Source organism: Elaeis guineensis, chromosome 4 (assembly GCF_000442705.2).
Source record: "Elaeis guineensis isolate ETL-2024a chromosome 4, EG11, whole genome shotgun sequence".
Classification (NCBI taxonomy): domain Eukaryota; kingdom Viridiplantae; phylum Streptophyta; class Magnoliopsida; order Arecales; family Arecaceae; genus Elaeis; species Elaeis guineensis.
The window spans coordinates 91,399,910-91,427,134 of record NC_025996.2 but is presented as its reverse complement, the minus strand read 5'-3'; the positions used below and the strand labels follow the sequence as shown (position 1 = coordinate 91,427,134).

At 42.0% G+C, this 27,225-nt stretch overlaps 1 non-coding gene and 1 pseudogene across 1 annotated transcript; one reads left to right on the top strand and one right to left on the bottom strand.

The window, feature by feature from the left end:
• The first annotated feature begins 360 nt into the window (after window positions 1-360).
• LOC105035191 (probable manganese-transporting ATPase PDR2) overlaps window positions 361-27,225 on the top strand; it is a 70,087-nt pseudogene continuing 43,222 nt past the window's right edge.
• Window positions 9,406-9,511, bottom strand: LOC140857714 (small nucleolar RNA R71). Its single transcript, XR_012141205.1, has one exon. It is a non-coding gene; the product is annotated as a small nucleolar RNA R71 (small nucleolar RNA).

The window sequence follows — 27,225 nt, the reverse complement described above, 5'->3', positions numbered from 1 at the left end:
GAGGAGTTATCACAGGGCTCTAGCTGTGGCATCTTAAATCGAGGAGGGATCGGTTCTTTTATGATTCTTTCAAAGAATAAAGGATGGGTACTAAACTCGAGACCATCAGCCTGGCCTCCATGGTCCTTTAGCTCGACAAGTCATCGACCAAGCTCCTAAAGCTTCCGATCATAGTGATCTAGTCATTAAGAGTTGCTGTGGTGTTGAGAATATTCCAAAGTTAAGTCTCCATCAGATGACCCAGACATGTCTCCCACATCTTGACCGCTGGTGCCAAGAGGGTGCCCATTGGGCTAGAGGATCAAGATGATAGGACTGCCAGAAAAGTTGGGACTGCTGGTCGTGTCGTGAGGGCACAACATGACGATCTTGTCCTTCAACTTGCGGTTCCACCGCCGTCTATCAGAGGTTCTGGATGGCAGTGGTCAGGGTCTGCACTTGCTCAAGTAGTACACGAACTGTCACTTGTCCGATACTACTGGTGAACGAGAGGGCTCCGGCTCAGCCTATGGGGTTGACTGCTCCTCCCATCGCGAGGAGCACCGACCAAAGCTGGTCGAGGCATTCCACACTCATTCTCTCCATTTTCCCTTTCGAGATTGATGATCTCCTTCACCCCTACTTGGCACACCAATTTGTTGCCACTTGGCTCTGGTAGTGCCTCCATTGAGAGCCCCACCTTACGTCCATGCGGGTGGTGGCCACCCTCCAAGGTGGTTGGACCTGCAAAGAAAGCTTGCATGCCAAATTGTCTCCGATGTCTATGTCAACCAAAGCCTAGGGAATAGATGAAGGAGAAAGAATGGTGAGAGGGAGCGAAGGGAGAGCACTGGGTCTAGTGCCGGAATTTCCTTTCTCCACCCTTTACCTCAGGGTCCCCTTTCTTGCCTCTTTAAATAGAGGTGGAGTCATAGGTTTCCACACCAAAGTCACGTAGGCCACGATCTAATGAGCACATGGTGGCCGCCTGAACATATGGTGCCATTATTTGATAGGCTACTATGTCCGCCACTACCCCATATTCGGTGTTGTTGTCGTGGGCTCTAGTGGCCAGCCGCACCTATGGGTAGAGTTAGTCAATCGTGGGTGTTAGTTACAGGGTGCACCCATGTCTGAAAGGTTGCTGTACGGCTTTAGGGACCATGAGTACAGTTGAACGGACTAGTGGTCCGAAGTCAGAGTGGGACTAAGACCTCATTCTAGATGCATCTACACCCACATAGCATGCAAGTCGTCGCCTCCCCATCATCAGTTTGGTCCCAACCCCGAGGGTTGGTGGTGGATCGAGACAGCAGTTAGGCGTAGGCCAACACCATAGCACTGTCCAATCCTGAGCGAATGAACATTCCTCGAGCTTTCCAATGCAGTTCAGCCCGTCTGTGGTATCAACAGGCTATCGACCGCAGCCCAAGGAGAGGAAAGGGATCCGATAATTAGGTAGCCCCCGTAACATATTTCAAGTTCGAATTATCTCTCATATTGTTCTTAATGGGTTTGGCTATAGTCATTGTACAAATAATTCAATGGTATGGTAACGTTCACTGTCTTCAATTAGGTTTGAGTATCCAAAACCCACATTTCAAAACTTGATGAAAGGGCATTGCATGGAGCCATTTTTTGTGTTTCAGGTTTGTAGTCTTATTAAGCATTATGTTGTGTTAATTATGAGGATAGCTATAGCCATTGTTCCAACTATGTGCTTTTCATGTTTAGGTTTTCTGTGTGGGCTCTGGTGTTTGGATGACTATTGGTACTACATCTTGTTCCCACTTTTTATATATTTCTGTTTGAGTCCACGATGGCCAAAAGTAGGTTGACAACTCAAACTAAACTTAGGCATGTGAGAGTTGATGACCAGATGGTGCATTGTGGTGGGAAGTATGTCTTGATATATATATATATATATATATATATATATATATATATATATATATATATATCTGTGTGTGTGTGTGTGTGTGTGTATAATTCACAATGGCTACCATATATTGAATGCCTTTGGTTTAGGTGGGCAAAGTTCTCTGGCACAGACCTCCTTCCCGGAGATGTTGTTTCTATTGTTTGGTCCTCTAGTCCTAGTAGAGAGGAGAAATCTGTACCAACTGATTTGCTATTATTAGCTGAAAGTGCAATTGCGAATGAAGCCATTCTCACAGGTGAGTCTACTCCTCAGTGGAAGTGGGTTCTTGCATCTTTTGTTTTTTATCTGTTCAGTGAATATTTTTCCATTATGGGGATATAAAGTTTTTTTTCTTGGCTGTGTAAACAAGAATTTTTCATTTTTTTATTTCTTTCTTATTATTGCTTTACACTGTAAAGCATTTCTTTAGGTTTCAATTGTGGGTCATGGTTTTGATGATAAATTGTCTATTAAATGAGATAAAAGTCACATCCTATTTGGTGGAACAAAAATATTGCAGCACATTCCAGACAAGGCATTTCATATGTGCCTATCATGCATTGTTCATTTATGTTTAGTTAATGTAATGCTATCATTTTGTTGAAACATTTTTGTGACTTTATTGTTTGTCTAATTGTTAAATTAAAATGTAATGTGTAGTCAGTTAATCTAAAAATACCTGATGGAGAATGCTTGGCTATTGTACTGTGGATGGTATTTGAGACAAGTCAAAGAAAATTAATGTTGTTGGGTATAAAGTACCCTCAGCCGAAGTTCTCAACGAGCAGACCCCGCCCGGACTCCTACGGGAGCCGGGCTCCGTCGCCAACCTCGACTACAGAGCAGCCCCGCCCGGGCTCCTACGGGAGCCGGGCTCCGTCGCCAACCTCGACTACAGAGCAGCCCCGCCCGAACTCCTATGGGAGCCGGGCTACGTCGCCAACTTCAACTGCTGGTAAGCTTCGTTCGGACTCCTACGGGAGCCGGACTTTGCACCTGACTTTAATTGCAGGGGACTCCGCCCGGACTCCTACGGGAGCCGGGCTCTGCCCACGACTCCGACCTCAAGGAGGACTCCGCCCGGACTCCTATGGGAGCCGGGCTACGTCGCCAACTTCAACTACTGGTAAGCTTCGTCCGGACTCTTACGGGAGCCGGACTTTGCACCTGACTTTAATTGCAGGGGACTTCGCCCGAACTCCTACGGGAGCCGGGCTCTGCCCACGACTTCAACCACAAGGAGGGCCCCGCCCGGGCTCCTACAGGTGCCAGGCTCCATCACCGGCTCCGACCATTATCGAACTTCAGCCGACGAATCTGCACTTGCTGGCGCAACACAGCAACCACCACGATCCTGCTCTACTTCCTGAGACGGATCCCGCGCGGCTCCATTATTCCCAGGCAGACCGCTATGATGCCCACGATCCTGCTCCACCTTCTGTAACGGATACTGTGCGATCCTTCCATCCGCTGGCAAGTCGCGACAACGGACGCCGCTCCACTCCTTGCAGCAGACTCCACATGGCGTGCTGCAGTGAAGGCCACGGGTCTACTCCACTACTCCTCGTAACAAATTCCTCCTGACGGTGGGCGGCCCACTACGAGACGGTTACGAACGTCGCTATCAGTCTGTTGAGCCCTCCGCCTATAAAAAGGAGACCCCAGATACGTTATTCGATAAGCTCTCATTTTTTACCTCAAAACTCTGCTAAATTCTTCGTTCGAGCACTCCATTCTTGTTGAGGCAGAGAACTGACTTGAGCGTCGGAGGGTCTTGCCGGAGCAACCCCACCTTCGGTTTAGACTTCCTTTGCAGGTCCCGGTGGCGACCGGACTCCCTCGACTCCAGCTTCTCCAGTGCAAGCGGATTTTTACACCAATAGGATTGGCGCTAGAGGAAGGGGCTGTGTCTTCGCAGTACCTTATTCTTAAAGGAGCGCTCAACAGAGCCACCTCCGATCGTCTTCTCTGGCACCCACTTCCTGCTTCCCCCACGGGGTCCTTACTTGATGCCTCCCCGCAAGGCATCCACGCGACGATCCACGGCCTCCGCGGCCAGATCTCAGGCTCCGCCTCCCCTCCTGTTTCTCATCCTCCTCCTCCTCCTCCTCTGGCGGCGGCGGTTGGCGTGGAGCAGTTTGACCTGCTGGCGCAGCAGGTCAAAGGCCTCATAGAAGCTGTGCAGGCTATGCAGCAGCAGTAGCCACAGGCATCAGTACGCCTGGAAAGGGTGTCTCCAGAACACCAGAATCCGGCGACGGGGCGGGCCACCTGGGCCAGCCGCCCCGTCCTTCCTGGGAAGGCGAATCCAAGGGTGGAGAGCCCTCAATCGGACTATGACTCCACCCCTGGAAGATCCCTGCCCCCATTCTGCCAGAGGACCCTCGAGACTCGAAGTCGGGAGGATTTCCTGGACCGGAGGCTCCAGGAGATGAACCGGCAGATCGAAGAACTCCACCACGCTCCCCCCGCTTATGGTGAGGATATTTGTACTGACCCTCCCTTCTCTCAAATGATCATGCAGGAATCGATCCCGCCAAACTTCAAGCTCCCCCAGTTCGAAAGCTACGACGGGACTTCAGACCCGGTTGATCATCTGGAGGCCTTCCAGATGATGATGCTGCTTCACGGCACTCCCGACGCCATTCTATGTCGGGCCTTCCTGTCTACCTTGAAGGGAGCGGCGAGGAATTGGTACTCAACTTTGAAATCGGGTACCATCTTTTCCTTCGATCAAATGAGCCACCAATTCGTGGCCCATTTTGTCAGCAGTTGGTGCCCCCGGAAGGGTTCGGAGTCCCTCATCAATATTAAGCAGAGGGAGGGGGAGTCCATTCGGGCCTACATCAACCATTTCAACATCACGGTGCTGGAGGTCCAAAACTTGGACCAATCAGTCGCAATGGCCGCCCTGAAGGGTGGCCTTCAGAAGAATGACCTTTTGTTCTCCCTGGAGAAGAAGTATCCCAGGAATTTTACTGATTTGCTGGCTCGGGCTGAAGGATACGCCCGAGCGGAAGAAGCCTTCAAAATGAAGGATGAAGAGACAGCAAGGGAGCAGCAGGCGGGAGACTCGAGTAAGCCCGCCATCGAAAAAAGGCCAAGAGAAGCCCGGTCGTGTTCTCGATCCCCTCCTAGGCACAAGCATGCCCATACTCCACCCCGGGTGCACAGGCAGAGAAGTCCGGATCGTGGGATTCGATGGGATTCTCCATCGGGGAGATTCCGCAACTACGCTCCCCTCAATGCCTCGAAAGCCCAGGTACTGATGGAGGTCAGGGAGCAGCTCCCTAGATCAGAGAGGATGCACACGCACTCCGGAAAGCGCAACCCCAACAAGTTCTGTCTCTACCACCGCGACCACGGCCACGACACAGAGGAATGCATCCAACTCCGGGACGAGATCGAGGAGCTCATCCGACGAGGTCGACTCGACAGGTTCATCCGACGCAGGCCTGAGGGTAGAGGAGATCGGCCAAGGGCCCTTCCGCAACCTAAACCACCAAGAAGGGAGGAGCAACCCAGAGACCGGCCTCCCATTGGGACCATCGACTCCATCACCGGAGGGCCTCAAGGAGGAGCAGACCCCCCTCAACCGTGGAACTCGAAAAATATGTAAATGTATCACCTACGATTTCACCTTGAATTTAAATTCCTTTCTACTTAACGTGCTCCTCCCATTTAGCATGGATTTGTCATGACTAACCCCTTCAAACGCCTAAAACGAAGTCATGTTAGGAACGGAGGGAGAACCTCATCCTGACACGAGTAAAGTCAAAGGCCCGGTTCTTTTAGATCGGATGGGGGGAGAGGCCTTGCAGTGCCCTAATGTGCCCCCACAGCCATGTCAGGAACAGGAGGAGGACCTCGTCCTGACATGAGCAAAGTCAAAGGCCCGATTCTATTAGACCGGATGGGGGGAGAGGCCTTGCAGCGCCCTAATGTGCCCCCACAGCCATGTCAGGAACAGGAGGAGGACCTCATCCTGACATGAGCAAAGTCGAAGGCCCGGTTCTTTTAGACCAGATGGGGGGAGAGGCCTTGCAGTGCCCTAATGTGCCCCCACAGCCATGTCAGGAACAGGAGGAGAACCTCGTCCTGACATGAGCAAAGTCAAAGGCCCGATTCTTTTAGATCGGATGGGGGGAGAGGCCTTGCAGCGCCCTAATGTGCCCCCACAGCCGTGTCAGGAACAGGAGGAGAACCTCGTCCTGACATGAGCGAAGTCAAAGGCCCGTTTCTTTTAAACCGGATGGGGGGAGAGGCCTTACGGAGCCCTAACGCGCCCCCACAGCCATGTCGGGAATGGGAGGAGAACCTCGCCCTGACTTGAGCAAGGTCGAAGGCCCGGACTCCTACAGGAGTCGGGCTCCATCCGTGACTTCTGCGGCAAGAGATACCCCGCCCGGACTCCTACGGGAGTCGGGCTCCATCCGTGACTTCTACAGCAAGGGAGATTCCGCCCGGACTCCTACGGGAGCCGGGCTCCATCCGTGACTTCTACAGCAAGGAAGACTCCGCCCGCCCTGGCAATGGCCCTTGCGCGCCCCCGCAGGAACGGGAGGAGAATCTCGATGGTGACGAAACCCGACCGCTGATAAACACTTAATTTAAGTCATTTAAAGCAGAAAATCATATTTAATTTATTTTATTTATTAAGAATTTGATGCTTCTTTTTATGTTTTACAGAAAAGATGATCGTCGATACAAAGAGTCCGATTCATAGATCAAAAAGACTAAAGTTTGAAGAAAATTAGACTTAAAATAAAATTAAAATAAAAGAAAGGCGCATCCGGTATTATAGAAAATGAAGATACTATGCAAGGAATCCAAAAGGATATAGATGTCATTGTGAAGAAACAAAAGTTTCTTTTTGGAATATGAAAAAGCTTGTTTCACGTGGAATTCTCTCTTGGGTGCGTGAATAATGCTTTGGGCGCGTGAATAAGGCTCTGGGCGGTTTCACGTGAATTCAAAGGCTCTGGGCGGTTTGACGTGAATTCAAAACAAAAGAAAGTGGACGCGGGACGGGCGCTGACGCGGGATGCGGACGTGGGATGCGGACGGGCAGGACGCGGGCAGGATGCGGAATGCGTGAGGCGTGGACGTGGCGTGATCGTGAGCGCGGGCACGGGTGCAGCATCGCGCGGGTGTGGGCGCACTGCAGATGGGTTCACAAGGAATTTTTGATGGCAGTCAAACAAATACTTATTAAAGGAAAAAAATTAATATTTAGAAATATTTTGAAAGATTTATATTTTTTTAGTCCCACATCAAAAAATCATATAAAACTCCTCCCTCCTAACACCTATAAAAAGATTTTTGTACTCCCATTGGAGGAGGAGCCCAGAAATTCTTTTAGAGCCTTGCATAGAGGAATAGAAAGGGACTACTTCATGAGCAGCTAGGCTAGCAGTCTCGGGAGTGGACAAGAAATTTTGTAACGACACAGAGATGGTTTATTGTTCTAAACTTTTCTGTATTTCTTTATATGCAATAAAGATTATGCTTTTTATTTAAATTGTCATGAGTTCTTTATTTGCTCTCATTTATATATTTTTATTTATGCTTTCTTATTAGATTAATATTAGGAATAACTTTTACTTTCCGGAGATGCACCGTGATCTACGGATATGGGGCGTGTCGAGGAAAGAAGAGTTATTTACCCAATACTTTTCGGAGACGCACCGTGATCTACGGGTACGGAGCATGCCGAGGAAAGATAGGTATTTTTTCTAAGATTAATCGTATTCATTTAATTAAAAAAAAAAGAGATACAACTCTGCTAGTGCAAAGTAATTCAAAACTCCCAAGTTCTTTATTTTCTAATTACCTCAATTTTAAAATAATTTATTTTCTAAATCAAAAATAATGCTTCTTTCTTTTATCTTGCAATCTCAACTTAGCCCAAGATCCCTGAGAATACGATCTCGACTCATCCTACCTACGTAGTGAGTAGAGTTATTTTTGGTGCTATCAACGACTACGCATCAAATTTTGGCACCGTTGCCGAGGATCTTGGCACGGTTGAATTAAAAAATTAAAAAAAAAATTTTTAAAAAAAAAAAATACTTTTCAGTTTTTATTTCTCATTTTAAAATTTTTTTTCAGTGCTTTCTAGCTAGATAATCTTATTTGCATAATTACATAATTACCTTGCATAACTAATTTACTACTTAGGAATTTTTCTGCTTAGAATAATTTGCTACTTTTTATAGCCTAGTGATTTATTGCTTTTTAGACTTAATCACTTAAATTTATTTTTTTGCAAAACTAAAAAAAAATTAAAAAAAATATATAAAAAGATAAAATTATAAAAAAAAAAACCACTGACATTTCATAACACTTAACTAAAATAGCGTAACCTCAAATATAAAAATTTCTAACTTGATTGGACACCTTGTTTCTTTGCATTGCATCTCCATAATTAATCTTAAGGGCAATAACCCATTAACCAGATAAGGTGGGGATTTGATCACCCTTCCTTGGCCCACAAATCACCCCCTTGCATTTGCATAACCTAGACCTTAATTTAAAATCAACTAGACGTCAGCCTTAGGAATTTCGAGCTCAATAGGATAAGAAAGCTCTAGAGTTGAACCGAGTGCGGATTGGTTAATTGCTCGGTGTCTAAGGCAAGTGGTTAAAGAAAGTGGTTTTCAATTGGTTCCGTTGACTGACCTGGCCAACTTAGTTGGTGTCTAAGGAAAGCAACGAGCAGGGAACCTCCCACATCTTACGCTTATCTGGCCGAGTCAGTTAGTCAGTCTTAAGCTTGGAGTGCTCAAAGGCGGTCTTGAAAGTTAGGAGCTGTCTAGATCTAAGTTAACCCTAAGATAAAGAGTCTATGATTGTTTAAGTTGATTGCAATTAACATCTAAACATTAACTAATTTCTTTCTTTTCATAGATTTAAGATTCTTAGGTTCTTCTCTTTAGATTTTCTTCATTCTTTTCTCACTTTATTATAAAAATATATATTATAAAAAGAAAAATTTTTTGTGTTTGCTCTACAGTATAATTGTAAGGTATATGCTTGGCCGTAGATCGTTACGATCAGAAATCCAACCTTTTGATCCAGAAATAGAAAGAACCTTTAGAGCTAACAGACGTAAAAATATGGACCGAAATCAGGAGAATGATCCACCCAAGCAATTGAAGGAGTACTTTACTCCTTCCACATATACCTACTCTCCTTGTATTCAAGTACCCCCTGTGGAGGCCACTCAATATGAAATTAAGTCCAGTATAATCCAAATGTTACCTTCATTTTATGGACTTAGTAATGAGGACCCTTATAAACATCTTGAAGAATTTCTTGAGATATGCTCAACTGTCAAAATTCACAACTTTTTCGATGATGCTCTTAGATTAAAATTATTCCCTTATTCACTTAAGGACAAAGCCAAATACTGGCTACATACTTTGGATTCCATGACTATATCAACCTGGGACCAGCTGCAAGGAGAGTTTCTCAAGAAATATTTTTTCATAGGAAAAACTAATCAAATAAGGAAAGCCATAACTAGTTTTTCTCAATTAGATGGAGAAATGTTTCATGAAACATGGGAGAGATTAAAAGACCTTATTAGAAAATATCCCCACCATGCTGTACCCAAGTGGCAGTTAATCCAATATTTTTATGATGGGCTCTCTGAAAGACATCGACAAATGGTCGATGCATCATGCGGTGGGATATTTATGCTGAAAAGTGAGGATGAGGCATGGCAACTGTTTGAAATTTTAAGTGAAAATTCATTACATCATATGTCTGCCTCTATTAGAGATAAACCCATGTTAAACCCAAAAAGAGGTGGAATATATGAAGTAGAAAATGCCATAGATATCCATCAAAAGGTAGATGAACTGTCCCAAAAATTAGATCATCTTCTAAATACTGGACAATCTCTGATTCCACCTAACCCAATCCAAGAAGTTTGTGCATTATGTGCAAGTCTGAACCATTTTGTTAGTGAATGCCCAGCTGCACCTTAATTTTTTGAGTTTGTGCACGAGCAGGTTCAGCAAGTCCAACAAGCTCGCAGACCAGGAAACGATCCATATTCGAACACTTATAACTCCGGCTGGAGAAACCATCCAAATTTTTCTTGGAGACCACAACCAGTGGTTGGTCCTGCCACATCTCGACCTCAATATCAAGACCCAACATATAGGCATGGACCATACCATCAATTTTAAAATGTTCCTCAACCGTCTACTACTGGTCACAGCTCAGCTTTTGAGGAAAAAGTCCTGAAAGCACTAGAACGATTAGAAGTCAACACTCAGACCCTCAACTCCCACACACAATCCATTGCTAAGCTAGAGACCCAAATAGGTCAACTAGCAACTGTATTCAGTAGGAGGGAAGGAGGAAAATTACCTAGCCAACCCGAGAGCAATCCAAGAGGGCAATTTATGATTGAGAGTTCTAATACCCCAGAAGCTTTTTCTGAACATGCCAAATCAATCATGACTCTGAGAAGTGGGAAGGTCATTGAACACACTAGTAAAACCAATGAGACTGACCCTAAACCTCTAACCGAATCCAAATCACCCAAGAACAAGGAGGACCTGAAAATAGAGAAGGAACCAACTACACCGGAATCATCTTACTTGCCTAAAGCCCCATTTCCAGATGCCCTGAAAGCTCCTATTCCTGCAGATAAGAAGGGAGGAAAACTTGATGAGATGTTGAAATTATTTAAGCAAGTCCAAATTAATCTTCCCCTTCTAGACGCAATCAAACAGGTCCCTGCTTATGCCAAATTTTTGAAGGATTTATGCACCCAAAAACGTAAATCTAGATCATAAATCCCAAAGAAAGTACGTCTCACTGAACAGGCTAGTTCTGTCTTCCAGCATGCCACTCCTCCAAAGCTTAAGGACCCAGGAGCCCCCATCATTTCCTGTGTTATAGAAGATTATCACATTGAAAAAGCTCTTCTGGATTTAGGGGCAAGTGTGAATCTTTTACCTAGTTCGGTGTATGAACTTTTTGGATTCGGAGAACTGAAACCCACATCAGTCACACTGCAATTAGCCGATAGATCAATTAAGAAACCACGTGGAATGCTTGAGGATGTCTTGGTCAAGGTAGATGAGTTTTACTTTCTAGTTGATTTTCTGGTTCTCGATATGAAATTAAGTGGCAACCCCAGACAAATTTCCATTATCTTAGGACGACCCTTCCTAGCTACGGCAAATGCATGCATTAATTGTAGGACAGGAGTCATGGATGTATCGTTTGGGAATAAGAAACTAAGACTGAATGTGTTTGGTGCTTCCCAAGGACCATCAATGGATAGTTGCTTCGAAGTAGATACACTAGAAGATATTATAGAAGATGCAACACCCATAATTCTAGCACCAAACCCCTTAGATACTTGCTTGGCTCACTTTGGAGTGTGTGACTTTGAGGAATATATGAAAGAAGTTAACATCTTGTTAGATACACCACATGATAAAACCACTCCTCCATGGACAATCAAGTATGAGCCATTACCCACATTAGCCAGTACACCAATAGTCCCATCTTTAGAATCACCACCTACGTTAGAATTGAAACCTCTTCCTGCTACGCTTAAGTATGTATTTCTAAGACTCAATGACACCCTCCCGGCAATCATTGCATCAGACTTGACCCCTAATCAGGAAGCACAATTGGTTGGCATTCTGAAGGAACACAAAGAGGCTATTGGTTGGTCCATTGCCGATTTAAAAGGAATTGACCCCTCCATTTGCATGCACCATATTCATTTTGAGGAACATGCCAAACCCCATCGAGATATGCAGAGGAGATTGAACCCAAACATGCATGAAGTAGTAAAGAAAGAGGTGGTAAAGTGGTTAGATGCTGGAATCATCTACCCCATATCCGATAGTAAATGGGTCAGTCCCACTCAAGTAGTACCTAAGAAATCTGGTATTACTGTGGTGGAGAACGAAGAAGGTGAACTACTTCCAACTCGCATATCATCTGGATGGCGAGTATGCATAGATTATAGAAAACTGAATGCCATTACTAGGAAGGATCATTTTCATTACCCTTCATCGACCAAATCCTAGAACGGTTAGCAGGATAAAGTTTCTACTATTTTCTTGATGGTTATTCAGGGTACAATCAAGTACCTGTATTTCCGGATGATCAAGAAAAGACTACCTTCACCTGCCCCTATGGCACCTTCGCTTTTCGGCGTATGCCATTCGGGTTTTGCAATGCACCCGCTACATTTCAACGGTGCATACTGGCCATTTTTTCGGATATGGTGGACAAATTTCTTGAAGTTTTTATGGATGATTTTTCTATGTTTGGAACAACCTTTGAGGATTGTCTCCATAATCTTTCCAAAGTTCTTAAACGGTGTATGGAGACAAATCTTGTCCTAAGTTGGGAAAAGAGCCATTTCATGGTGCGGAAAGGAATTGTATTAGGACATATTATTTCTAAAAAAGGAATCGAGGTAGATAAAGCCAAAGTTGAGGTTATTTCAAAACTACCACCCCCTACTTCGGTCCGACAAATACGATCTTTCTTAGGTCATGCCGGATTTTATAGATGCTTCATCAAAGACTTTAGCAAGATTTCAAGACCCTTGTGCAATCTGTTGGCCAAGGATACACCATTTGTCTTTGATGAAGACTGTTTGAAAGCGTTCAACACATTACGAACAGCCCTGACAACAGCACCCATAATAAAATCCCCTGACTGGTCCATTCCATTTGAGATTATGTGTGATGCCTCTGACTTTGCAATAGGTACCGTCTTAGGCCAAAAAATCAATAAGGAGCCACATGTGATCTATTATGCTAGCAAGACTCTTTTCGATGCCCAATTAAACTACACCACAACAGAAAAAGAGCTACTAGCAGTAGTGTTTGCCCTTGAAAAATTTTGCTCATATTTGTTAGGGTCTAAGGTTCTAGTTTACTCTGATCATGCGGCTCTGAAACATCTCCTCTCAAAGAAAGATACTAAACCGCGTTTGATCAGATGGATCCTTCTTTTATAAGAATTTGATCTGAAAATCTGAGATAAGAAGGGTTCTGAGAATGTGGTAGCTGATCACATCTCCAGGATCTTAGTTGAACACACGATAGGCATAGATGAGGTCAAAGAAAAATTTTCTGACGAACAACTTTTCGCAATCTCCTCTAGCCGTCCTCCATGGTTTGCCCATATTGTCAATTACTTGTCAACAGGACAAGTACCTTCTCATTGGACAAAACAAGAAAAAGATCGATTTTTCTCGCAAATTAAACATTATTTCTGGGAAGAACCTGAACTATTCAAATACTGTCCTTACCAAGTTATTCGCTGTTGTGTCCCCGAGAGTGAATTCCAAAGCATTCTCACTTTTTGCCATTCTTCGACATGTGGGAGACATTTTAGTGGAAGAAAAACTGCAGCAAAAGTACTGCAGAGTGGGTTTTATTGGCCAACGCTTTTCAAGGATGCACATGAATTTGGTCGAAGTTGTCTGTGATGTCAGCAAACAGGAAATTTATCCAAGAAGGATATGATGCCGCTGACCCCCATTTTAGTAGTAGAAATCTTCGATGTTTGGGGGATTGATTTCATGGGACCTTTTCTAGCCTCATTTGGATTTGAATATATTCTGGTGGTAGTTGATTACGTATCAAAATGGGTGGAGGCAATAGCTACACGGACTAATGATAATAAAATTGTAATTAGTTTTATCCAACAAAATATCATTAGTCGATTTGGCTTCCCAAGGGTGATCATTAGTGATGGGGGGACTCATTTTACGAATAAACACTTTGAAGCACTTATGAAAAAATATAATATTTCACACAAAGTGGCCACACCATATCACCCCCAAACTAATGGTCAGGTAGAGGTGTCAAATAGGGAGATTAAACATATCCTAGAAAAGATGGTTAGGCCTGATAGAAAGGATTGGTCTCTTCGCTTAGATGATGCATTATGGGCTTACCGTACTGCTTTTAAAACACCGATAGGAATGTCTCCCAAACGACTTGTATTCGAAAAAGCTTGTCATTTGTCGGTGGAATTGGAACATCGTGCATTTTGGGCCATAAGGCAATTTAACTTTGATATGAAAAATGCAGGTTCCAATAGGAGACTCCAATTAAATGAACTTGAAGAGCTACGCAATGAAGCGTATGAGAGTGTCAAAATTTATAAGGCTCGAACTAAAGCATATCATGATAAATTTATTGCACGAAAAATATTCGAGCCCAATCAAAAAGTTTGGCTCTTCAATTCTAGGTTGCGTCTGTTTCCTGAAAAACTTCGCTCACGTTGGGACGGACCTTTCATTGTAACTCAAGTATTTCCTCATGGAGCTATAGAACTCAGAAATCCTAAACAGGGGAACACTTTTAAAGTGAACGGTCAGTGATTGAAACCTTACATAGATGGAATTAGTGATGGAGAATTAATTGAATATGTTGATTTAGTGGATCCAAAACTGCCATAATACTCAATTCAGTCTGGCTGAAGACGTAAAACTTAGCGCTTGTTGGGAGGCAACCCAACGATTTCATATTTTTTACTTTACCGCAGCTGCAAGAATTTAGAACAAGAGCCTATTAATCAATGAAGCTATCTTTAACTTCCGAAGCAAAATTATCCCAGGTGCACTCTCTCCTTTTATTTTCTTTGCTTTCTTACTCCATTGAGGACAATGTAGATTAAGTTGGAGGGGAGAAAATTAATCAAATCCTCGAGTATGGTCAGAAATAATTAATTTTGTGTATTCAAATTTTATTTTGATTAAGAGTCAATTAGGCATCCTAATAAATGAATGATTAACGGTCAAGATAATTTTAGAGATACTGAGAAATAAATTATTAAGAAAACCCAATGAATGGTAGGGTTTAAACTAGACCAAATTTTAGGAGTGATTCTACAACCCTCTTCTTACTGATCTCAATAAAAAATTTGCTTCATGAGAAATTGGGTGGAAAGATCGAGGTATGCAAAAAATTCTTCTTAAAAAAAAAACAAAAAAAAAAAAACAATATTGGTCTCCTACTGAGTAACCGGGCCCTTTCGCCTAAGTAAGCGTTGTGGTTCGCGTAAAAAGGTAGGCAATGTTATATAAAAATAATAATAATAATAATAATATATATAGATATATATTAAGGGGACTAAATTGCAAGAAGATAATAAACCTCCTTCTCATTAAGTTAGAGGATTTAAAGAGTAAAGTGGGAAGTTGGTGAAAGAAAAGCTCTGAAATTTCTTTAGTTAATACTCAACCACTAATTGGGTCAAATTGATAATCCAATGAAATATCTCTTTAATGGTCTGACCAAGTATCATCTACCTTGTGGGATGCCTAACCTAATTTTTGATTCAAAATTGAGTCGGTACACAATGCTGATATATCTATTTTACTCGAGGACGAGCAAAATTCAAGTTGGGGAGTGTGATAAATACTTAATTTAAGTCATTTAAAGCAGAAAATCATATTTAATTTATTTTATTTATTAAAAATTTGATGCTTCTTTTTATGTTTTACAGAAAAGATGATCGTCGATACAAAGAGTCCGATTCATAGATCAAAAAGACTCAAGTTTGAAGAAAATTAGACTTAAAATAAAATTAAAATAAAAGAAAGACGCATCCGGTATTATAGAAAATGAAGATACTATGCAAGGAATCCAAAAGGATATAGATGTCATTGTGAAGAAACAAAAGTTTCTTTTTGAAATATGGAAAAGCTTGTTTCACGTGGAATTCTCTCTTGGGCGCGTGAATAATGCTTTTGGCGCGTGAATAAGGCTCTGGGCGGTTTCACGGGAATTCAAAGGCTCTGGGTGGTTTGACGTGAATTCAAAACAAAAGAAAGTGGACGCGGGATGGGCGCTAACGCGGGATGCGGATGCGGGACTCGGACGGGCAGGACGCGGGCAGGATGCGGAATGCGTGAGGCGTGGACGTGGCGTGATCGTGAGCGCGGGCACGGGTGCAGCATCGCGCGGGTGTGGGCGCACTGCAGATGGGTTCACAAGGAATTTTTGATGGCAGTCAAACAAATACTTATTAAAGGAAAAAAATTAATATTTAGAAATATTTTGAAAGATTTGTATTTTTTTAGTCCCACATCGGAAAATCATGTAAAACTCCTCCCTCCTAACACCTATAAAAAGACTTTTGTACTCCCATTGGAGGGGGAGCCCAGAAATTCTTCTAGAGCCTTGCATAGAGGAATAGAAAGGGACTACTTCATGAGCAGCTAGGCTAGCAGTCTCGGGAGTGGAGAAGAAATTTTGTAACGACACAGAGATGGTTTATTGTTCTAAACTTTCCTGTATTTCTTTATATGCAATAAAGATTATACTTTTTATTTAAATTATCATGAGTTCTTTATTTGCTCTCATTTATATATTTTTATTTATGCTTTCTTGTTAGATTAATATTAAGAATAACTTTTACTTTCCGGAGACGCACCGTGATCTACGGATACGGGGCGTGCCGAGGAAAGAAGAGTTATTTACCCAATACTTTTCAGAGACACGCCATGATCTACGGGTACGGAGCGTGCCGAGGAAAGATAGGTATTTTTTTAAGATTAATCGCATTCATTTAATTAAAAAAAAAGAGATACAACTCTGCTAGTGCAAAGTAATTCAAAACTCCCAAGTTCTTTATTTTTAAATTACCTCAATTTTAAAATAATTTATTTTCTAAATCAAAAATAATGCTTCTTTCTTTTATCTTGCAATCTCAACTTAGCCCAAGGTCCCTGAGGATACGATCTCGACTCATCCTACCTACGTAGTGAGTAGAGTTATTTTTGGTGCTATCAACGACTACGCATCAACCGCCCGACAAGATCGGACGAAGGGAAAAAGCCCCTCCGCGGCACCTCCACGCTCCTATGCAACCCCGCAAAAAGCGAGGGTCAAAAAGGAAGGGTAACGAATTACGATGGAAGTAGATGAAGGACGAACCACACCAAAGACCTAAAGAACTTCATCCCAACAAAGACGGGGGGTTCCTACCAAACACTCCCGGCCTCTAAGAAGACTCCCGACACAGGTCAAGAAGACAGTGACGTCCCCGAAGTAATGCGGAGTACGGACCACCAAACTCGGGCTTACGGCCATGTATGACGAGGAAGGCAAGCTAACGCATCGACGACTAGGCGCCTCCCAACGACATCAACATCAGACAAGTCGAACGACAAGAAAAGTTCGACGGACAATAATTTAATACAACGCGCGGACGAGATAACACAAAACCCCCTTTTTCATTTCATTTACGAAATACACACTACAAAGCCCGGAAGGCTAAGGAAAGAAAAGCAAAACGACAAAAGCGGGACAAAACAACAAAAAGGGAAGCATATACAAGAAAAGATGGAAGGACAAAAAGAGCTCTAAGGAGGCTCTACTCCCTCTGACCTTGAGTTATCTGCTCCATCCCTCATCTAGTACTGCCTTAGGCTCTCAATTTCTTCTTCTAGCTCCCTCCTCTTCTGCAGCGCATCCTGGAGCGCCCGACGAAGTCGCTGGCTCTCGACCTCCGCCTCTCGATGCCTCTTCCTCAAGACCTCAGATTCTGCCTCCACGTCCGCGACGGCCCGCTGCTTGTAGCCAGCTGGATCTTCAGTTGTTGCAGCTCAGCCGTCTTGTCCCCGAGGGCAACGAAAATCCCTTCAATGGTTCCTCTTAGGGACTGGAGCTCATCGAAATTCGAGCGAAAGTAGGCTGAGCTCTGTCGGCCAGCTGCCTCTGAAGACGGACGACTTCGTCGGTCGCCACCCTAAGTTTCCCTTTACATTCCTCCACCTGCCTGTGCCAGCTGGCCCGATGCACGTCGTGGCTCACCTCGACATCCTGAAGCTGCCGCTGAAGGTCGGAGACCTTCTTCGACCACTGTTGGTCGCCGTCGGCCCGGGCCAAGAGCCGGGACGAACTTCCTTCCAGATGGCCGATCTTCCTCATCGCGGCCGACAGTTCCACCTTGAGGGCGCTAATCTTGGCGGCCTGAGACCAAATTCGGTCACTGGCGCTCTTCTTGCATTCCTCGAGCTCCTTCGTGAAATCCGCCTTCCTCCAGCTATATTCCATGATCCCCTTCACGTGGAGATTCTGAAAGTGGGTGGCCTCCACGGTGGCTTCAGAATGACCTTCTCTCAATCTGCGAAGCTCGCCTTCCATCTTCTTCGACTTCTTTGTCAAGTGAAGGACTTCCTTCTTCAGCCGCTGGATCATCGATTTCAGCGGGATCCCCAAGGGAAGGGGAAGTGCTTCCGCAGGACACTGCCATCGGAAGGCGAAAGCGTTAAAACATGACTCATCGCAGGAAGAAAAGTAGAGAGAAGAAGGGAAGGAGGGAGAAGCCACCCGCGACAAGAAATTCAACTTTATTGATCGGATGATTTTTGAAAACAAGAAGGAAAAGGAAATTGCGATGAAATAAAAATACAAGGTCGGAGGTCTCAGACCTCAGGGGCGGGAGTTAGAGTATTCGGCGTCCCTGGCAAGGGGGCTGCGATGGCAGTGGCGGCTGGCGAGAGACCGGCCTCATCTTCGGATTCCTCGCCTAGGAAGCTGAGGTCGAGCTCCAAAAATTTTCTGGCCACCTTCTCTTGGCAGAGCTCGAACCCCTTGATGAATGCCTCCTGGCCGAATTGGACATTCAGGTCCCTCATCTCCGCGGAGGCCTTGAACTCCTCTACCGCAAGAGCCCTGGCCTCCGAGACCAGGACTGAAGTCTACTCAATCAAACTGGCGACCTCGGCCTCCGCCTTCCTTGCCGTCTCCTCCAAGGTCTGCCTCTCCTCCTCCCGGGCTTGTTTCTCTCTTTCCAGGGCCTCTTGGAGGGCGGCTACTTCGGTTGTCTTTGCTTGGAGGCGAGCAACCTCGGCCCGACAGCGCTCCTCCACCTGGAGGATGTCCCTCCTCGCACGGTTCATCGCCTTGATATTGGTGAGGAGTTGGTGCCCAATCTACAAGGGCGACTAGGGGATCGAACAAAGGCCTGATAGCCAGGTAAATGAAGATTCGCTTACCTCAAGGAAGGACCCCAAAGAGTCCCAAGCCCGCTGCTCAGGATCAACGCGGTCGATCCTCTCGACGACGTCGGGCAGAATGCAGCCGTCGATCAACCGCCTGATCAGGTCCCTGTCATTGAAGGGATTCTCCGGCCCCTCTTCAGCAACAGTTCGACGGCTACCCGCCCTGCGGGCCACCGACTTTGTTGCCCAGCTATGCAACCCAAGAGGGGGGGTGAATTGGGTTTCTAAAAATTTTTAGGCTTAATTAATTACTTATGATGAATGAGAACAAAGACTTTAAATCAAGATTAATTTTCTAAAGCAAGAATGCAAGGATAAAATAGAGAAATAAAGAGAAACAATAAAGCACACCACAAACATAGAGATTTATAGTGGTTCGGTGCCAACCTTGCACCTACATCCACTCCCCAAGCTCCTACTTGGGAATTCTAATCCACTATACTTGTATTCAACCCGAATACAAATGTCGGAAACTCCGACACTAGCTATCCCAAGCTAGTCTACTTATTTTCCGGGTACAAGTCAACCCAAAATACTCCGATTTCAGGTTCGGATCAACCTTCTCTTGTTTTGAAAATCCTCCAAAAACAAGAACAAATACTCACAAAGAGTAAAATAGCTTAGAGCACAAATTAATACAATAACAGCTCCTTAAATGAGCGAATATAACAATAAAAATACTTTACTCAAATGAAGAATCTCCTTTTTGGATTTTCTCAAGGTGGATGAACGCTTGAATGAATGCTTGAGAAGAAGATGATCTTTGATTGAGGACTTCTTGAAGGCTTTGAAAGATCTCTTGATCAAGGTTGAACAATAGGCGTGAAAAATCCTCTTTTTGAATGCTCTTGAATCTCTTTCACAATCTCTCGTGTATATTGTGGATCACCTGTCTCTTTCTTGTGTAGATTGTGGATCCCCTCTCTTTTTCTTTTGTATATTTCATTGATCTCCTCGTGTATATTTTGGATCTCTGTTTTTTTTTTTTTCACCTTTTGAAACCTTTTATAGCATTAAGAAACAAGAGAAAACATATTAGGCAGAAAAAGAGCCGTTAGAGCATTTTTAGGAAGCATAAAAGGCAATTAAAATGGGCAAAAAACTAGCCGTTGCGGACGTTTTCCGTCGCAGGGGTCGACTCATGAGTCGACTCATGCTTCAGGGGTCGACTCATGAGTCGACCTCTGTTGCAAAGACCAGAGATTTGGTTTCTGGATTTTTTTTTGGCCCAAATCAGCAGAGGTCGACTCATGAGTCGACTCATGCCTTGTGGGTCGACTCATGAGTCGACTCACAGGTCGTGCCAAGCCAAAAATCCAGCGTGCCATGGGAAATTTTTGCGTGCCAATCAGCTCATAGTGCCATGAGTTGACTCATTAGTCGACTCATGCACTTCAAAGCTTCATAACTTCAAAAATATAAGTCCAAAAATAATGAAATTTTCATCAATAGATTACTAATCATTTGTTCTACCAAATGATACTATCAAATCAGGATTTTAGTAAAATTACGATTTTGCCCTTGAAGAGCATAAGGACTTTTTCAATTTAAAATTATTTGTATCCCTTCAATCTGCTTTGTAATCATCAAAATCAATCTAGGAGCAACAATCTCTTCCTTTTTGATGATGACAAAAATTTGAACAAAAGCATTTATGTGAATCAATAATTTCAAAAGAATGCATTATAGATGTATATGCTTGAAAAGAGTATGATTCTTTTGGCATGTGATATAAATGGTCATATGCAAAAATAGTTTGTCCATTTTCTTAAAGATTTGAAAATATGCTCATTGGATTATGTGATTTTGATATTTGAGCGGAAAAACTTATTTTTGTTATCAGATTAAGCTGTATTTTGAAAATTTGCTCATTCTCATTTGATTTTAGTTTTAGCATCAGAGCAAAAAATAATTATGTGCTTTAATTGCTTTTGATACAAAAAATAATTATGTGTGCCAAAACATGTTTAAGAGTTGATTTGTAAAGTGTATTAGATCATTTTGAGTTTAAGATGTATCAAAGCAAGAGAAAAATAAATTTTACAATGTATCAGAGCAAGAAAAATAATTTTACAATGTTATCAGAAAAAAAATTTTACAATGTATCAGAGAGAATTTTACAATGTATCAGAGCAAATTTTATAATGTATCAGAGCAAATTTTATAATGTATCAGAGCAAGTTAAAAAAAATTTAAGATGTATCAGAGTAAGTTAAATTTCTTAAAATGTATCAAGGTAAATAAAATTTCAAAAGATGTATCAGAGCAAGTTGGAATTTTAAAGTATATCAGAGCATATTTAAATTTTTAAAGTAAATCAGAGCATATGTAAAGAAGTAATTTAAAAGTTACTTATTTGCATTGTACTTAGTATTGTACTTTTGATTTTGTTCTTTAAATTCTCTAATTTATTCATTAATTTCTCATAATTTGTAGTTTTGCTTTTGGTTGCTTTTTCTTTAATTGCTTGATGGATTGCTTTTTCTTTAATTGCTTGATGGATTGCTTTTTCTTTAATTGCTTGATGGATTGCTTTTTGTTTAATTTCTTGATGGATTGCTTTTTGTTTAATTTCTCGATGGATTGATGGATTGCTTTTTGTTTTATTTCTCCCCCTTTTTGACATCATCAAACAAGGTTAACTCCTCCTTTTTCTGAAACATTCTTTAATTTCTCCCCCTTTTAGAGTTTATCACAGATGTTTGCTCCCCCTTAATACAGCAATTATTAACAACAAACAACAACAAAGAGAAGACAATATTTCAACAAGGAGAATATATATATAACCATAATATGATCGACATCATTACAAAAGGTAGAGATATAAGTAAAAGATGATATCATACAACCATAATTGTTTCAATACATAGTTCATATTATAAAAGTCAACCAGCTAATTGTCAATACATGACCCCAAAATACAGATCCTAGAACAAGACACTAACACCTAGGGTCTAGTAATGATCAAGACAAGTCAAGGATCGAAGTCATCAGATATGGTATGAGAAGCTGATGGATCTCTATCAAAAGTACGTCCTCTACCCCGTCTGCCTCTGGCACGAGCAGGAGGGTGAGAAGAACTGGGTGGCTGAGAACGCTGAGAGGCTAAAGACTGAACAGAAAGGGTGAGTCTGATGGAATCAAGTACGTTCAATGCTCTGAAAATAGATTGAAGTAGAGCAGTGAACTGAGTGGATGCTTGCTCACTCGATCCTCGGATCTCTTTCCTCAGTAACTCATATCCTCCCTCTAGTGCTCCTCTGAGCCTTCCAGCCTCTGCAGTGAGGTCTGTGACCTCAATAGTAGACTCCTGTGGCTTGGGATTGGCCAAAGCAAGGACTTGCCCCTGCAAGTCTAGAACTCTGCCAGTCAGTCTCTAGACTGTCCTCAAGCTGCTGGATCCGGATGGACTGATCTGATATCATCTGAAACACAGTGGATATGTGGGGAGTCATGGTCTGATCAGAAGAAGTGGCTTCCGGTGCAAAAGTAGTACTACTCCACTGACTAGATAATAAAGAGGCCACACGCTGTGATATATGCTCGATCTGATCGTCAGCCAGTCTGAACTCTGATGGATGTGCTCTGGTCTCTGGCTGATACACTGGTATGGGCATCCTAGTAAACTCTGAAGGGCCAGCCTCTGTATCAGGAATGAACTGGGTATCTGGTGATGCTGCCCTGAAGTCATGTACAGGAAATGATGGACCTTCTTCTTCAGCTCTGCCTTCAGTTCTGTCTTCAGCTCTTGTTTCAGCTCTATCCTCAGCTCTCTCTTCAGATCCTTTGATCCAACCACCATCAGTTTTTGTAAATCTCATTCGGTGCAGGCTGTGTTGGTTGAAAGTGTCCACATGAGATAGCTTGGTAGGTGCCTCCCCCTCACAGCTAACTCCAAACCTCCTAAATACTCTAGTAAGGGCCATACCATAAGGCAAGTGTGCCTTGGATCTGTTCAAAGTTTCTCTCATGGCCTCTATCATAAGTGCAAGGAGGTTCAGGGGGGTCTGAGTGATGACATGAAACATGATACAGATATCTCTGCCAGACAGTAGATCATGCCTACCACTCCTAGGAAAGAAGAGCTTTGTTACCATCTGATGTAGGATCCTCATCTCAATGGACAAAATCTTTGCTTCCAATTTATTTAAACTTCCTGAATAAGTTTCTCCTAGAATAATTCTGATCCCTTCTTCTTTTACTGGGAGTTCCATATAAGAATAACCTTCACTAGGCAAATGTAATATTTCTCCCAATATCCTAGAATCCAAGTAGATATCAATTCCCTTGACTGTTGAAGTCACTGACCCATTTTCATAATGTAGGTTCTGGTAGAATTCTCTAACTAGGTCAACATAGGTGACTTCCTTAAGGGAGCAGTAGAAATCCCATCCTTGATTTTTAATCTTACTTGCAAAAGTAAAACCTTCTTTCTCAAAGAATCGAAAATCTATATTCTTCCCGGTTTCTACTTTTCTATCAGACAGAGGGTTCTTACTGGGGCTTATGGAGGATTGAGGGGGACCTTGAGCAGATACTGAAGCGGGAGCAGTGGAAGTCTGACCAGTTTGCCTTTTCTTTCGGACAATTTCTTCAGGCTCACGGATTGACTTTCTTCTTTGGGGAAGCTTCATCTTCGGAGCCATATTCACTTCAATAGCAGGGCAAGGAGACTTGGAGGAACAAGTGAAAGAGTGGAGGAGGGATCACAAGAGAGTGAAGAAGAATTTTGATGGAGAAAAGAGGTGGATTTGGGAAGAACGGTGAAGTGCTAGGGCACGTTCCAACCGAGCCAAACAATGCGAGAAAGCACAAAAAAATCCCTTTCCAAGGTGGCGATTTTTGGTGGAGAGGAGGAGGGAGAATTGCCTCGAAATAAATCCTTGAATTTGGAGCAAAAAGAATTGGAGAAGACGGCTTTTGGAAGGAGGACGATGAGAAGATGAGTCATCTCACGAACAGGGTCCCTTATAAAAAAATGAACCCGTTGAAAGTTGGTGGGATTTACAAGTTTGCCATTGAGTCGACTCATGGGGGTCGACTCATGAAGTTCAGAAATTCAAAAAAAAATATGAATAAATTCCAGAAAAATTCAAAATTTTGGGAGAAGGAGTTTTGCTCAATGATAAGTTTTTAAAATAATAAATTTGAGCTTTTGGGACCAGGATAGATGTTGGAAATTGAGCTCTAAGAGTTTTTGACATCAATTCTTTGGAAATTGAGAAATTTTAGGCATATGGATCTAGAATTCCTAGATTTCTCCTAATTTCACAGAATCTATCCTCACTAAGGGCCTTTGTAAAGATATCAGCTAATTAATTTTTAGTGCAAACATATTCAAGAATTATATTTTTGTTTTGAACATGTTCTCTTATAAAATGATGTCTTATTTCAATATGTTTGGATCTTGAGTGTTGAATTGGATTTTTAGATAGATTTATGGCACTTGTGTTGTCACATCTTATTGGTGTTTCATTAAGTTTGATTCCAAAGTCTTCGAGTTATTGCTTAATCCACAAGATTTGAGCACAACAACTTTCGGCTGCAATGTATTCGGCCTCAGCCGTAGACAGTGCCACCGAATTTTGTTTCTTGCTAAACCATGAGATTAGGTTAACTCCAAGAAATTAGCAAGTTCCACTTGTGCTTTTTCTATCTAATTTACATCCAGCAAAATCAGCATCTAAATATCCTAATAATTCAATTTGTGATTCCTTAGAGTACCATAACCCTAGAGTTTGAGTACCATTTAAGTATCTAAGGATTCTTTTAACAGCATTCAAATGAGATTCTTTAGGATTAGATTGATATCTAGCACATAAGCAAACACTAAACATGATATCAGGCCTACTTGCAGTTAAATATAATAATGAGCCAATCATACCTCTATAGTATTTTAAGTCTACACATTTACCTTCATCATCCTTGTCAAGCTTACATGAGGGACTCATTGGTGTGCCAATTGGTTTGCAGTTCTCCATTCCAAATCTTTTGAGTAGTTCCTTGGTGTACTTGCTTTGGGTGATGGAGATTCCCTCTTTTGATTGTTTGATTTGGAGTCCGAGGAAGAAGGTGAGTTCTCCCATCATGCTCATCTCGAACTCCCCCTGCATAAGCTTAGCAAAGTCTTGACAAAGGGATTCATTAGTAGACCCAAAAATTATGTCATCAACATAAATTTGTATAACTAGCATATCATTTTGATTTCTTTTAATAAATAAGGTTGTATCTACATTACCTCTTGAAAAATCATTATTTAGTAGAAATTTGCTTAGCCTTTCATACCATGCTCTAGGTGCTTGTTTTAATCCATATAAAGCTTTATTTAATCTAAAGACATGATTAGGAAAAGCATGATTTTCAAATCCAGGAGGTTGTTCTACATATACTTCTTCAGCAATATATCCATTTAAAAATATACTTTTAACATCCATTTGAAATAACTTGAATTTTATAAAGCAAGCATATGCAAGTAGAAGTCTAATAGCTTCTAATCTAGCAACAGGTGCAAAGGTTTCATCAAAATCAATTTCTTCTTCTTGATTATATCCCTTAGCAACCAGTCTTGCTTTATTTCTAATTACATTTCCATGCTCATCTAGTTTGTTTCTAAAGACCCATTTTGGGCCAATTATTGAATAATTTTTAGGTCTTGATACTAAGGTCCAAACATTATTTCTTTCAAATTGATTAAGTTCCTCTTGCATTGCATTAATCCAATTGTGATCATTTTCAGCTTCTTCAAAAGTTTTAGGTTCAAGATGAGATACAAAAGCACAATGATTAACTACATCTCTAAGTGAAGAACGAATTTTTACCCCATGCATAGGATTACCAATAATTAATTCCTTAGGGTGGTTGTGAACATACCTCCATTCCTTGGGTAGGTCATTTGTACCTTGAGGTTGTTCTTGAATTTCTTCACCTCTCTCATCTTGTTTGTCTTCTTGATCCTTGTCTTCTGGAGTTGCTGAATCTTTCAGAGTGATCTCCTTCATACCTTCTATTAGTGGATCTGCATCATCAACACCCTCATTCTTCCTTGAAGGAAGATCGTTAGATTCATCAAAAACAACATGTATGGATTCTTCAACTACTAAAGTTCTTTTGTTGAAAACTCTAAATGCTTTACTAGTGGAGGAGTAACCTAGAAAGATTGCTTCATCTGATTTTGCATCAAATTTACCAAGTTTTTCTTTGCCATTATTTAATACAAAACATCGGCAATCAAAGACATGAAAATATGCAATATTTGGTTTTCTTCCTTTCCAAAGTTCATAGGGGATTTTCTTTAAAAATTATCTAATCAAAGCACGATTTAAAATGTAACATGCTGTGTTAATTGCTTCCGCCCAAAAATATCTTGGAAGGTTGCTTTCACAAAGCATGGTACGGGCTATTTCTTCTAAGGTTCTATTTTTCCTTTCAACTACCCCATTTTGTTGGGGTGTCCTAGGAGCAGAGAAGTTATGGCCAATTCCATTTTCATCACAAAAATTTTCAAAATCTTGATTTTCAAATTCAGTTCCATGGTCACTTCTAATATTTTGAATTGAAAACCCTTTTTCATTAGTGACTTTTCGATGAAATTTAGTGAAAATATGAAAAGTTTCATTTTTGTGTGCCAAAAAGAAAACCCAAGTAAAACGAGAGTAATCATCTATAATTACAAAGCCATATCGTTTTGCTCCTAGACTAGTGGTTCTAGTTGGTCCAAATAAGTCCATATGTAAGAGCTCTAAAGGTCTAGAAGTTGAAATAGTATTTTTGGATTTAAATGAAACTCTAGTTTGTTTACCTAATTGGCATGCATTACAAATTCTATCCTTTTCAAAATTCAATTTTGGCAAACCAAGAACTAATTCCTTTTTAATTAATTTTGAAAGAGAATGCATGCTAATATGTGCAAGTCTACGATGCCACAGCCAACTAGTCTCATTAATTTTAGCATTCAAGGATACTAGGCATTGCATGTCTAATTTGGCTAAGTCATTCAAATCTACCATATAAACATTGCCATGCCTATGTCCTATAAATTTAATGCCATCGTTAACAGGACTAGTCACAATGCAAACAGATGATTCAAAAACTACTTTATACCCTTTATCACAGAATTGACTAATGCTAAGTAAGTTATGCTTTAAACCTTTAACTAATAAAACATTCTCAATGTATTTGGAGGGAGTGATACCAATGTTACCTATCCCGATGATCTTTCCTTTGCCATTATCTCCAAAGGTGACCATCCCTCCATCCTTAGCATCAAGCGTGATGAATTGTGATTCATCACCAGTCATGTGTCTCGAGC